Source organism: Geotrypetes seraphini, chromosome 8, assembly GCF_902459505.1.
Source record: "Geotrypetes seraphini chromosome 8, aGeoSer1.1, whole genome shotgun sequence".
Classification (NCBI taxonomy): domain Eukaryota; kingdom Metazoa; phylum Chordata; class Amphibia; order Gymnophiona; family Dermophiidae; genus Geotrypetes; species Geotrypetes seraphini.
In genome coordinates, this window is record NC_047091.1 from 101,149,889 (window position 1) to 101,162,307 (window position 12,419).

Below are 12,419 nucleotides of genomic sequence, written 5' to 3' on the forward strand. Positions count from 1 at the left end.
TTGACCAATTTTATCAATCTTAATTAAATAGTTTATTCCCTTATTTCCGGTTTGATTTGCACATCCAGGGAAGGGGGTGGGTGGGAGGGAGAGGGTTATTATATTTGGATTTGTTTATTAATTACATGAATGTACTGTTGTATGAGGAGGTGCTCTACCCCAAGTTTTCCAAGTTTATTATATAATTTGATTAATCGCCTATTCCAAGTTCTAGGCGATGTACAATTGCTAAAATAGCCAAATATGGGTAACAAATCACACAGACATAAATCAAAACAAATTAAAATGACAAATACAAACATTCATATACAAAGTTTCAATCAATTAAATTAAGTGACTGATACATACGATATCAAAATAAAAGGGAAAATTATTAAAGGATTACAATCAGTGTTTAATTCAATATATTTAGGGTAAAAACATTAGGATGGGAAACAAATATAATTTGTAATAAAATATTAGATAAAAAGAAACAAAAGCATTTTGTTTATTCACTAAAAGCATCATTAAAGAGAAAACTCTTAAGTTTGGTCTTAAATTTGTCCAAATTCTTTTCCTCTCTTATATATAATGGGAGGTCATTCCAGGACTGAAGAGCGGTTATAGAAAAAATAGTGTGACGCCTCGTGTTAATAACTTTTAATGAGGGGATGGCCAGTAAGTGTTGGTCTTGTGATCTCAGAGATCTAGAGATAGAGTAAGGAATTAAAACTCTAAAAATAAAAGCAGGGGTTTTGAATAATAGGGATTTAAAAATAAGCAAGCATAGTTTAAATAAAATACGATGTGCAACTGGGAGCCAATGTGCCTTTTTAAGTAATGGAGAGACATGATCAAATTTTTTGGCTTTGTAAATAATTTTAATAAAGGCGTTCTGAATAATTTGAAGACGTCTAATTTCTTTTTGTGGCAAACCTTTGAACAAGGCATTACAATAATCAATTTTAGAGATTACTAGAGAATGAATTAAGATTTGGCCACAGAACGAATTTGGCGAAGTCTATAGAAAGTAGATTTGACCACCTGGCTTATATGATCGTGGTAAAATAGTTTGTTATCAAATATTATTCCGCCCCAGGTGGCAACCAATGCAAGTACACCACTGAATATACTAATATTTGATAAGGATAAGTCCTGCTGTTCTATATAAGAAGAAACACAAGCAGATCAAAATGAAAAGAAATGCAGTTTATTTATTTATTTAAAAAATTTCTATCCCATACCTTCTACAATTCTAGGTGGCTAACAATCACCATACATAATATATCTTAACTAACAAATACACATTAAAATATAGAATCTTCCACATAAAATAGGCCTCAATCCATCTTTTGTGTTTATTAAAACATACAACCTGGTGTGACCACATTTCGCTTGGATGGCTGTGTCAGGGGCAAAACTATAGGGGTTCTTTCACAAGCATAACCCCTATGAGTAAGCCATCAAACGACAGCAACACAGCAGTTTTCTCTTCTATGCAGCGAATAGCTCCTCCACTTGTGATTAAATAATTTATCATTTACCACAGCTCCTTTCAAATCCTGCTTTTCTGCAAGTTCCATCTTTAAGGAGCCCAATTCAATGACACTCTGGTTAAGTACTAGAGATCGTGCATCTACAGTTTGAGAAATTAATGTCATGTCTTCCATATCCTTAAATGATAACTATAATAAAGAGTCGTTGAATACCTGGATAGAGTCCCAGAGTGACTTCATAGTCACTACTCTTGGTTTCTTCAGCTTCTGCACTCTAGCCCCTGTTGCTCTTTTCTCAAATACGTCAAAAATATTGCAGTATCTGATCTTTATCTTTTCATTCTATGGGGAAATTGTTTATGGGGTCAAAAGTACAAATTTTTATATATCTAGATGTACCTGGAAGATGTGTCAAGAGTTCTTAGCCTTAAGGCCTAGGAGTCTAGCACTGAGGGCTAATTATATGCTTTGATTTCCTTGCACGTGTGTAATTATTTATGAGAGTAAGTCATATTTTCTGTGATCCCAAGCAATTGTTAGATTTTATGACCGCTAAAGAGGAACTGAGGTACAGGTCTGATATCTCAGTATTAGATTACACTGTTAAGACTGGCATAACAATACAACAATGTATGAATAGCCATACTGGATCAGACCAATGGTCCATCTAGTTCAGTATTCTATTTCCACAGTAGCCAATCCAAGTCACAAGTACCTGGCAGAAACCCAAATAGTAGCAACATTCCATGCTACTAATCCAAGGGCAAGCAGTGGCTTTCCCCATGTCTGTCTCAGTAACAGACATTGGATTTTTCTTCCAGAAAATTGTCCAAACCGTATTAAGCTGGAAAAGCGGAGACTTAGAGGAGACATGATAGAAACCTTCAAGATCATGAAGGGCATAGAAAAAATAGACAGGGACAGATTTTTCAAATTAAGGGGATCAATAAGTACAAGGGGGCACTCAGAGAAATTGAAAGGGGAGAGGTTTAGAACAAACACCAGGAAGTTCTTTTTCACATGGTGGATACATGAAACGTGCTACCAGAGGATGTGATAAACAGGAGCACGCTACAGGGGTTCAAAGAAGCTTTGGATAGGTACTTGGAAGACAAAGTGATTGAGGGGTACAGATAAAAGTAGAGGTAGATTATAGGGATGGGATTAGAGGTAAGTTACAAAATTAATCAGGGACCACTGTTCAGGCACTAGGCCTGATGGGCCGCCGCGGGAGCGGACCGCTGAGCAAGATGGACCTCTGGTCTGACTCAGCGGGGGCAACTTCTTATGTTCTAAACCCAAACACACTAACTGCTTATATTTGTTTTCAAGTTTTATTTAAAATTTGATGCATATGCTTATCAAATATTTCTAAGCGAATTACAATGCTAAAATAGAAGGACAATAATATACACAGACAAGTTCAAACAGACGTACAATACTAGACTGGAACAAGCTTGAGAAAGGGGAAGAACTGCAATAGTTATAGAACAAAAGAACATGTAAAGTTAGGACAATAGGGAGGGGTAAAAGTAAAATTAGAAGTATGGCTATAAGTACAAGATTATCAGGAATTAAAAAATATAAACGATTCGATTATGTCTAGATCCTTAAGCCTAGGTTTTGAAAGCGTCCCTATAAAGAAAACTTTTAAGGGAACTTTTGAATCTATCTAGTGAGGTAGATTGGTAGGGAGTTCCAAAGTTGGGGGGGGGGAGGCTGTAACCGAGAAGATTTTGGTGTGCCTTTTACTAATAACTTTCAAGGAAGGGATGGAGAGAAAGTATTGTTCATTTGATCTTAATGACCTAGACGGGGTTTAGGATATGAGAAATCGATCGAGAAATACAGGTGATTTTTGATAAACAAATTTTAAAGATTATAAGGGCTATTTTGTAAGTAATTCTATAAGAAATTGTGAGCCAGTGGGCATTCTTCAAAAGAGGTGTAAAGTGGTCAAATTTTCTTGATTTTGTAAATGACTTTTATTGCCGTGTTTTGAATTATTTGTAACCGTCTTAGTTCTTTTTTGCGAAATGCCTTTGTGTTGTGAATTGCAGTAGTTTTTCCATGTAATTTCATTGAGTATCCCACAGTCTTTGTACTTTTTGAAAGAGTAAAAAATGAATTCTCTCTTACCTGTTCTATACTACTCGGGAGTTTGTAGAATTCAGTTATATACTTCCTCAGCAATCTCTTTTCCAAGCTGAAGAGCCCTAAACTCTTTAGCCTTTCCTCATATGAGAGGAATTCCATCCCCATATCATTTTGGTTGCCCATCTTTGGAGCTTTTCTAATTTCTATATGGGGCTCATTTTCAAAAAAGAAAAACATTTAAAAAGTGGCAGATGGACATTTATTTTCTCTCTAAACCTTCTAAATCGCAGTTTGTGAAGCCCATAAGCTGTTTGCAATGCATCTCAATCTCAAGTCTGCAATGCATCTCAATCTCAAGGGGGCATATTGGAGGCATGGTTTCAGTAGGACTAGGGCGGGCTTGAGATTTGGACATTTTTCTGCAATAATGGAACATTGTAGAAAATGTCCAGGGCACAATTTGGATGTTTGAGGCTAGATATTTTTTAATAAATAAGTGCCAAAAAAGGTGCCCAAACTGATCAGATGACCGCTGGAAGGATGAAGTGGTCACTGACCCTTTTCCACCCCCAAAGATGTGAATGGAACAGTACATACCTGTCTGCATGCCAGCTTCAAATGTTATGGTCAGTCCTATTAGAGCAGAATGTAGGTTTCTGGAGTGGATGGTGGATGGGGGGCAGTGTAGTGAACTACAGAGATGGGGAATCAGGCCTATATCCTACTCTAACTACTATATGAGGAGTATTTAGGTGGAATATATGATCCTTCCAAAATCTACCCAAATCCCACTGTACCTACAAATAGGTGACACTTGCAGGCATAAGGGCTATTAGTATGGTGTACAGTAAATTTTGGGTGGGTTTTTGAGGACTCAAATATAAGGGAGTTATGGTGAGATGTGTACTTGGGACTTTATATGTGAAGTTTACTGCAGTGCCCCTAGGGTACCCCACTGCTCTGCTAGGATGTCTATGTGGCAAGGCTAGTGGTATAGCGAGGGAGTTTGGTGCCCATGGCGGTGGCACCCACTTCACTATGCCAGGTGCCCCCACCCACTTTTCTCCCCCTCTCTTCTCTGTTGCTTAAGCTCCCTATCCTCACCCCTGCATACCTCTTGAAATGATTGCCAGCATGAGCAGCATCTTCCACCTGCTGCTCACGCTGGCATTGGCACCCTTCTGACATCACATCCTGGTCTCACAAGCAGGAAGTGATGTCAGAAGGGAGCTGAGGTTAGTGCGAGCAGCAAATGGAATCTGCTGCTCATGCTGGTGAACATTGAAAGAGGTACACAGGGGGACAGAGAGGAGGAGAGGTGCTGTGCCTCCCGCAAAGATGGCGCCTGGGGAGGTCTGCCCTTCACCCTTATTATGCCACTGGGCCAGTCTACTAAAAATGCTGGCCCCCCTCCTATATCCCAATGGCTTGTTTTGTGTGATTTTTCTTTTGGATGTTTTTTTTTTCCTGAAAATTGTTCAAAAAGATAGACACATTGGGTGAAACTGCGAATAACACGGTGGGAGACCTGGCCTGTTCCTGAAGGAGAGGCAAAATACGGTGAAGAAAGTGCTGGGAATCAGCGATTTCTCTATGCAAGCTGATGTAATTAGGGGGGGAGGAGCCAGCAAGCTATAAACCGTGAAAAATCAAAACTACGATTGTTGAAACTGCGAATACGGAGGGAGCAGTGTAAAAGAAAGTGACTAACTTCTTTACAGAGATTTTGGAAGGAGAGCATTTCCCCAGTTTTTTTTAACTTGAGGACATTCCATAGAGTTAGCTGTAACTCATCTGCTGCCAGTTGGAACCTATAGAAAGGTAATTCTTGACTGGGGATACTGACACTCAAATATAGAGAAATTTTAGGGGCCCTTTCACCAAACTGTGGTAAAAAGTGCATGTTTAAAATGTCCGAGTTTTCTAAATTTTAAATTAATGGCCAAGTGCTTCCACAAGTTTGATGATACAACACAGGAACCAGGAAACCCATGTAAATCACAAAGAGCCAGTGGTGTAATAAGGGGGTGGGGTGGGGGGGCACCAGCACCCGTCCTCCTCTCTATCCCCTGCTCCTTCCCACTTCACCCCCCACTGTACCTGTAGATCTTCGCTGGCACCAACAGCAACTCCAGCACAAGCAGTGTCGGCTCTCCCTCTGACGTTACTTCTGGGTCCCACACCTAGGAAATGGTGTCAGAGGCACAGCTGATGCAGGCAACAAGTTGGTGATGCTGCTTATGCTGGAAAAGTTAAAGAGGTAGGGGGGAAGGGAAGAGGGTGTGTGTGCGGATGGCTAGGGGGGGCGAGGGAGGGGCACCTCTCACCCTCGCTACGCTACTGCAAAGAGCACACAGGAGGGGAGTCTGAATAAATAACGGTGTGGGGCTAATAGTTTCTCCAAGTCTTCAAAATAATACAGGGGCACCGTGCTTTCCACAATGAAGGAAGTCTGAATTCATAAATATGTCAGATGCAAAGATGACTTGACATGGCTATGTTTCGGCTATGGAGAAACTATCAGCCCCTCCATTATTTATTCAGACCGCACTCTTGTGTGCTCCATGCGCTAATTTCCCCATTAGCACATGTGCCCCTACAGCCACCTATTTTGTAGATGGTAAAGGCTCATATGCTAATCGGTCAGCTTGCGGCTATGTGGATGCTCTGTGGCTAACCAATTAGCACAGTACACACCTACTCTCTGCCTTGGTCCTGCTCCAGTGCTAAAAAATAACATAAAATGTATTTTTAGTGCATGGGAAGCACACGCAAATGCCAAAATTACAGTGGGACACCTGAGCACACCCCACGGTAAGGCATTTTAAGATGCAGTAAGCACATATTAGTGCTTACCATAGCTTACCAAAATAACTCCTTAGTATTAACAATCTCATAGATCATTAAAACAATCTTGAATGGCAAATCAGATTCAGTAGTTAAGATAGGGATTCCAGCACAGTTCCAGCTTGTTCCAGACTTACCAGATCTGTGTCCAATTTCCAGCTTCTTTTGCTCTTAGACTTCAATCTAATATATTAACTCTCAGCCTGGTATAAGCTTGGGAGTAGATTTCTTTTTGGGGTCAATGGCAAATCTAATTTCATGAGGTATTCTTCTGGGTGTTTCCTACAGTAATCTTTATATTCTATCTTGGTCCACCAGTTATACTGGGGCTGAAACCAGCTTCTGGTCCTTCTCTCTTGCTTGTTGTCGGGCTTGCAGAGAATAGCTTAGGATACATCTGAAGATGAGGTAGCTCATAGGTGATCCTCTGTTGAGCTATATGGATTTCTCAAAAGAAAGAGATGCACTATGTGAGCCTAGAAGAAGAAAATTACAGCTTGTTCGCTTGAATTTACAAAGTCTGCGTTCCTCCCTCTGCAGTTTCTCAAGTGACTGGTCACCTTGTTTTGTCTGAGGTTGGTTCTCTCATGCAGAACAGCTCAGAGAAACAATCCACAGTGCCTGATCATAAAGCAACCATTGTTCATATGCCGGTTTCAAGATCTCCCTGGAATTTGCATAGACAAAAACATACCCACAGAAGTCTCGCTCATCATATCACTTGTAGCAGGGCACCACACCTAAATCCTGTGGGATTTTACAGAGGCCGATTGTTTGATGTAATTTAAATTGCCCCTCCATTTGGGCTGGCCTACTGTCATGCAGAAGACTTGGGCCTGCCTTTTGCACCCTGCGCCAGCCAGGACTGCAAGAAGCACTTACAGTTTCTGGGATGGGAAAGATGCATGGGTGCTGGGTTGTGAAGGGAACCACGATGATATCCTTGAGGGTGAGGAGTAGAACCTTATCACCCCATAGAAGAAGCTGACTGACCTGAAACCTAGAGCAATAAGCACTGAGATCACTTGGTAATGGCGTGTAAGTAGGGTGACCACCTGACCCCAGGTGATAAGGAACAGGTGAGCCAGCCCGGGGATTTTCAAATATTGTGGGTATTTCTCAGAACAGAAAACCTGGAAGTGTTTTTAAACACTTGTAAAAAACACTGGGTGGTCACATCGTGAAGTTCAAGTTAAACCAAGGGATTGTAGCCCTGAGGAAACCCCCCAAGGGTGAAACATGTTGACGAACTTTTCCCTTGCTGTCCACCACCTAAGCTAAGTACAACATATTTCTTTAACTTAGAAAAGTTAACCTAATCTATTTGGAGTTAATATAATGTTTCATAAAGTGACCCGATGAAGATTTGGATGCATAAAGCCAAGTGTTATGAAATTTTATTGAACATTTGGTGGCATTTCAGAGGGCCTGAAGAATTATAAATAGAAGGTATTTCAGAGGTGGCTAATTGAGATCTATTTGCATACACTGCTTTCAATGCATATTCATTGGGGAAATCCTGAAAACCCGACTGGAATACGGCTCTCGAGAACCGGAGTTCCCTACCCCTGCTCTAGGACTAGGTCTAGGTCCAGGAAAAGTACAACCTTTCTTTGTGTTCTCACACATTCACCATGGGACCTCAGTTTTATATACGACTAAATCCAAAAGAAAATCCCATGACTGGCCTGCCAGCAAAAAGGGGGGGGGGGGGGGGTAGCATGTTAAAATTGTTTTCTGTTTTTTCATTCTCAGCAAACCAGACTTCCTGCAGAAGTTCTGTTATCATTCCTCCCTTCCCCCCACTTTTCCTCTGCCAGGCAACACTGCCAGTCACAGATAAAAGTTGAAATGGGGGGGAACCTTAGTTTCTATCTGGGAGATTTTTCTTTTAGGTAAGGTAGCTCCCCTTCTGTGTATGCTCTTGGACAGGTTCCCTAAGCTGCCCTCCTGAATACAAATTTACAAAAAAAGGAGTGATTTTAGCACATGCTAACATGAAAATTAACACAAAAAGCTTTAACATTTTGTGTAAAGCTTTTTTTGGTGCGCTAATGGCACCAAATTCTTTAGTAAAAGGGCTCCATAATTTCTTTAGTAAAAGGGCTCCATAAATTATGTCTTCAAATGCATGAGAAAAGTACCCAAAGACAAAAAAAAAAGGGTAGGTGCAAACATTTCTCAGTGGTGGGAGAAGCAAGGCTTCAATCCTGGCTTTTCAGATTCTTAATCTGCTTCTCTAAGCAAGACCTGATTATGAAACTGGTTTTGGTTTGATATGCTGATAGAACTGGCTTCTCCACTAGTCATTTTAAAATTGTTAATTTTTTTTTTCTTTATTACAGTATGGGAAGTCTGCTTGTGTTTTTTTTAAGAGGGTTTGCTCCTCTTAATCAGGGCTGACCCTTCCACCAAGAAACTGCATATTTGCATATGATTGTATTTCCTCCCCTACTTATTTATGCAAATGAGAAACCAGATGAGTCTGTGCACATAGGTCCACGTCATTCCAAAGAGGCCACCCTTGCTTTTTTTGTATTGGTCATCTAAATTTAGGCACCCAGATTTGGGCATGGATCCTAGATCTGCATGTAAACTAATGACCTTATATACTCAAATATAAGTCGATCTGAATAAAATCAAGACCCCAATTTTTCACCAAAAAAGGAAGAAAAATGGTTGACTCAAATATGTCGGGAGGCTTAATATTCAAGTGCCCTGTCCTGCTAGGATCTGCACTCAGCGCCCCCTCCCTCCCCTGTCAGACTCTGCACCAAGCCCCCTCCCTGCCAGACAGTGCACCCTGCCCCCTTGCCTCCCTCCCTCCTCTGTCAGGCCCTGCACCCAGCCCTCTCCCTGCCAGGCAATGCACTCAGCCCCTTTCCCTCCCTCCTCTGTCAGTCTCTGCACCCAACCCCTCCCTGCCAGGCACTGCACCCAGCCCCCTTCTCTCCCTCCCTCCTACCCAGGCTCTCCACCCTGTCCCCCCTCCCTGCCCTGTCCATCGTACCTCCTCTGCTGCTGGAATCCCTGGGGGTCCAGAGATGTAGCGGGCAGGAGCAAGCTTTCCGTGCTCCTGCCCCACTGCTAACCTGGTCAGTCAGTCACTGCTGCAAGTTCCAGCTTTAGCCACTGAGCAGTACCAAGCAGGAGCACACTTTGGCGCTGCTCGGCGTTGAGCGGCTTTCTGAATGGCCATGGGAGGGGTATGGGTGGGTCAGGGGCATTCCCAAAAATTAGGTGCAGTGTTATAGATTATGTGGATTGTGTGCTTTAACTGCCATCAGCTGGACACCAGCATTTGCTCCAGCCTTTGGTAGTCATAAGGAGTCATGCCGAAAGAAGGGCATGAAATGCACACTACGTTAGATTCTAGAAAAGATGCTCTGCACAGGCTGCCCTGTATAAAATACTAGTTTAGCCCAGATCATCCCAGTACCTAACTTTGAGTGCCATTTACTGAATCTAGTCCTTAAGCCCAGATTCTCTAAAAGGTGCCGATATCGGCAGCCGCTTGATCGCATGTTAATCACGTGATGGCACCCTATAGAGAATTGCGCCTCCGCAAAAGATAGGCACCAGAAATGTAGGACTGGGTTTTCTGGGCCTATCTATGTCATGAATCATGCCTACTGAGGCACTTTATGGCGCCTAACGTCACTTCTGGCATTAGCCATGCCCATAGTGGTGTTAAACGCTGTAAAGTACCTACATAGGCACGATTCCAATGCTTTAGACAGGGTTTTATTTTTTCATTAGTTAACAATAAACAGGAAAAATTAACAAACTCATAAAGAAACACAAACATAAAAATAAAATAATTGCAAATATAAAAATAAAACAATTGTATCATTCAAGTCCACATCATTAGAGCCGGACATTGCTGATAATTAAACTAAATTAAACACAAAAATTTCCTTATCGGTAGCAGGCAAATATGGCCATTCTCTTTTTTTTCTTTTTTGTCACTAATTCTCTACAACCTGAACATTAATGTCTCTCAATTTTTGGAATCTTCTAAAGATTTAATAGATTTAAGGGTCCTTTTATCAAGCCGCGCTAGCGGGGTTAGCGCGTTGGACATTTCATCACGCGCTAACCCCCGCAGCCGGCTAAAAAACTAACGCCTGCTCAATGCAGGCGTTAACGGCTAGCGCGGCAGGCAGTATTATGCAAGTTAAACCCCTACCGCAGCTTGATAAAAGGTCCTCTTAATGTTGGTGGTATTTAAATTAGAAATAGAAAAGCAACTTATCCTTAAATTGTACTTTGAGAAAAAATAGGCCTTGTTCTGTGAACAACAATTGAAGATTTTTCCTGATGTGTCCAGATAGACACAAGCTAGGACAGTGGTCTCAAACTCGCGGTGCCAGGTACTGTTTTAAGGCCCTCGGTATGTTTATCATAATCACAAAAGTAAAATAAAATAGTGTCTTGATCATATGTCTCTAAAGAGACATTACAATATTATTATTAAGACTAAGTCAAAAGGAAAGATTTATAAACTACTGTATAAAAAGTTTTACCTCATGCAAAATTATCATCTAATATAATAAAATGATAGGCCGCGCATGCGCACTAAAAAAAGTGTTCCCTGATCTGTCGCGAAAATACAAGTGCGCATGCGCGGGTTTTACGTCACCGAACTCTTCCTTCTCCACCATGCCACGCCAGCCATGTCCGCCGCCAGCCTCGAACTCCTGGGGGCCGTCGGCGCGAGTCGGCCGGTGCTGAGGACCCACCTCCCGCTTCCACCCTACACGGCAACGCCAGACCCGGCCCTACAAAACGCTGAGGCCCGTCTTCCGCTTCCGACCTACACGCTTACACGCATCGGGCATACCACCACTGCCGCAAGCTGAGAGGGAGAGCGGGGCTGGCACGGCCGCTCAGTCTCTGCGGGGCTAACAGCCTCCGAAGCTCCTCAGAAGTCTGTCTCGCCCCCTTGAAAAGGGCTCGCCTCCTTGCTCACGCACATCTCCATCAAGGAAAAACAGCACTAACGGCCGAAGTTTATTTTAAAGTTTAAAGCCGCAGAGGCAGATCCTCTCATTAGCCACACCTGCGTCGGAGAAGGCTTCCGACGCAGACAGCGATAGTGCGAGGAGCCGCCGCAGCGGCTTTACACTTTAAAAATAAACTTTGGCCGGTAGTGCTGTTTTTCGTGATGCAGGTCTGCGTGAGCTCTCCCAGAGCCTGGCCCGCACCAAAACGCGCTCCTACGGCAGTAGGCTAGCGTAACTGCGCCTCTGGCCGAGAGCTACATGGAGCACTGTGTTAGATGTGCGGCGTGTGCGGTGGTGAGAGCAACAGCAGGAGGGTGTCCGAGGTGCTGCGAGGCGTCCAACTGCTACTGCTGCACAGGGAAGTGGAGGGGGAGAGGGAAAAGGGGCTGCTTTGGGGGAGGGGTGTGCTGGGGGCAGGCAGCAATCTTGGTTTTCTGGGGGGGGGGGCAGAGAGAGATAGGCAGGGTGGGCCAGGGAGAAAGACAGAGAGATACGTAGAAAGAAAGACAGACAAGGGGCCAGGGAGAGACACAGACAGAAAGAATGACAAACAGACAGGGGGCCAGAGAGACAGACAGACAGCGGCCAAGGAACGAGAAAGAAAGACAGACAGGGGGTCAGGGAGAGACAGACAGAAAAAATTACTGACACACAGGGGGCCAGAGAGACAGACAGTGGCAAAAGAGAGAGAGACAAAGAAAAAAAGACAGCGGCCAAGCAGAGAGAGAGGGAGAAAGAAAGACAGACAGCGGCTAAGGAGACAAAGAGACAGACATTTATTCTAGCACCCGTTAATGTAACGGGCTTAAAGACTAGTTTCTTTAATAAGACATTAACAATTTTTTCTGCGGCCCTCCAAGTACCTACAAATCCAAAATGTAGCCCTGCAAAGGGTTTGAGTTTGAGACCACTGAGCTAGGAGGAAGCAGTTCCTACTGATGAAATTTAAAGTTTTGGCAGTGGGAGCAAGTTTCTTCCTAAAATTTCCATGTAA

At 42.8% G+C, this 12,419-nt stretch overlaps 1 protein-coding gene across 2 annotated transcripts in view; it reads right to left on the reverse strand.

Moving 5' to 3' along the window:
* Positions 1–12,419, reverse strand: part of LRRC25 (leucine rich repeat containing 25) — a 55,882-nt gene that overhangs the window by 22,057 nt on the left and 21,406 nt on the right. Inside the window, exon 1 of one of the 2 annotated variants that reach the window (XM_033956251.1) lies at positions 6,557–7,162. The exons of the other annotated variant lie outside the window; for it this stretch is intronic. The gene's annotated coding sequence lies outside the window, so the exon portion shown is untranslated. Of the gene's footprint in view, positions 1–6,556; positions 7,163–12,419 lie in introns of those variants that run through there. 2 annotated transcript variants of the gene reach the window in all.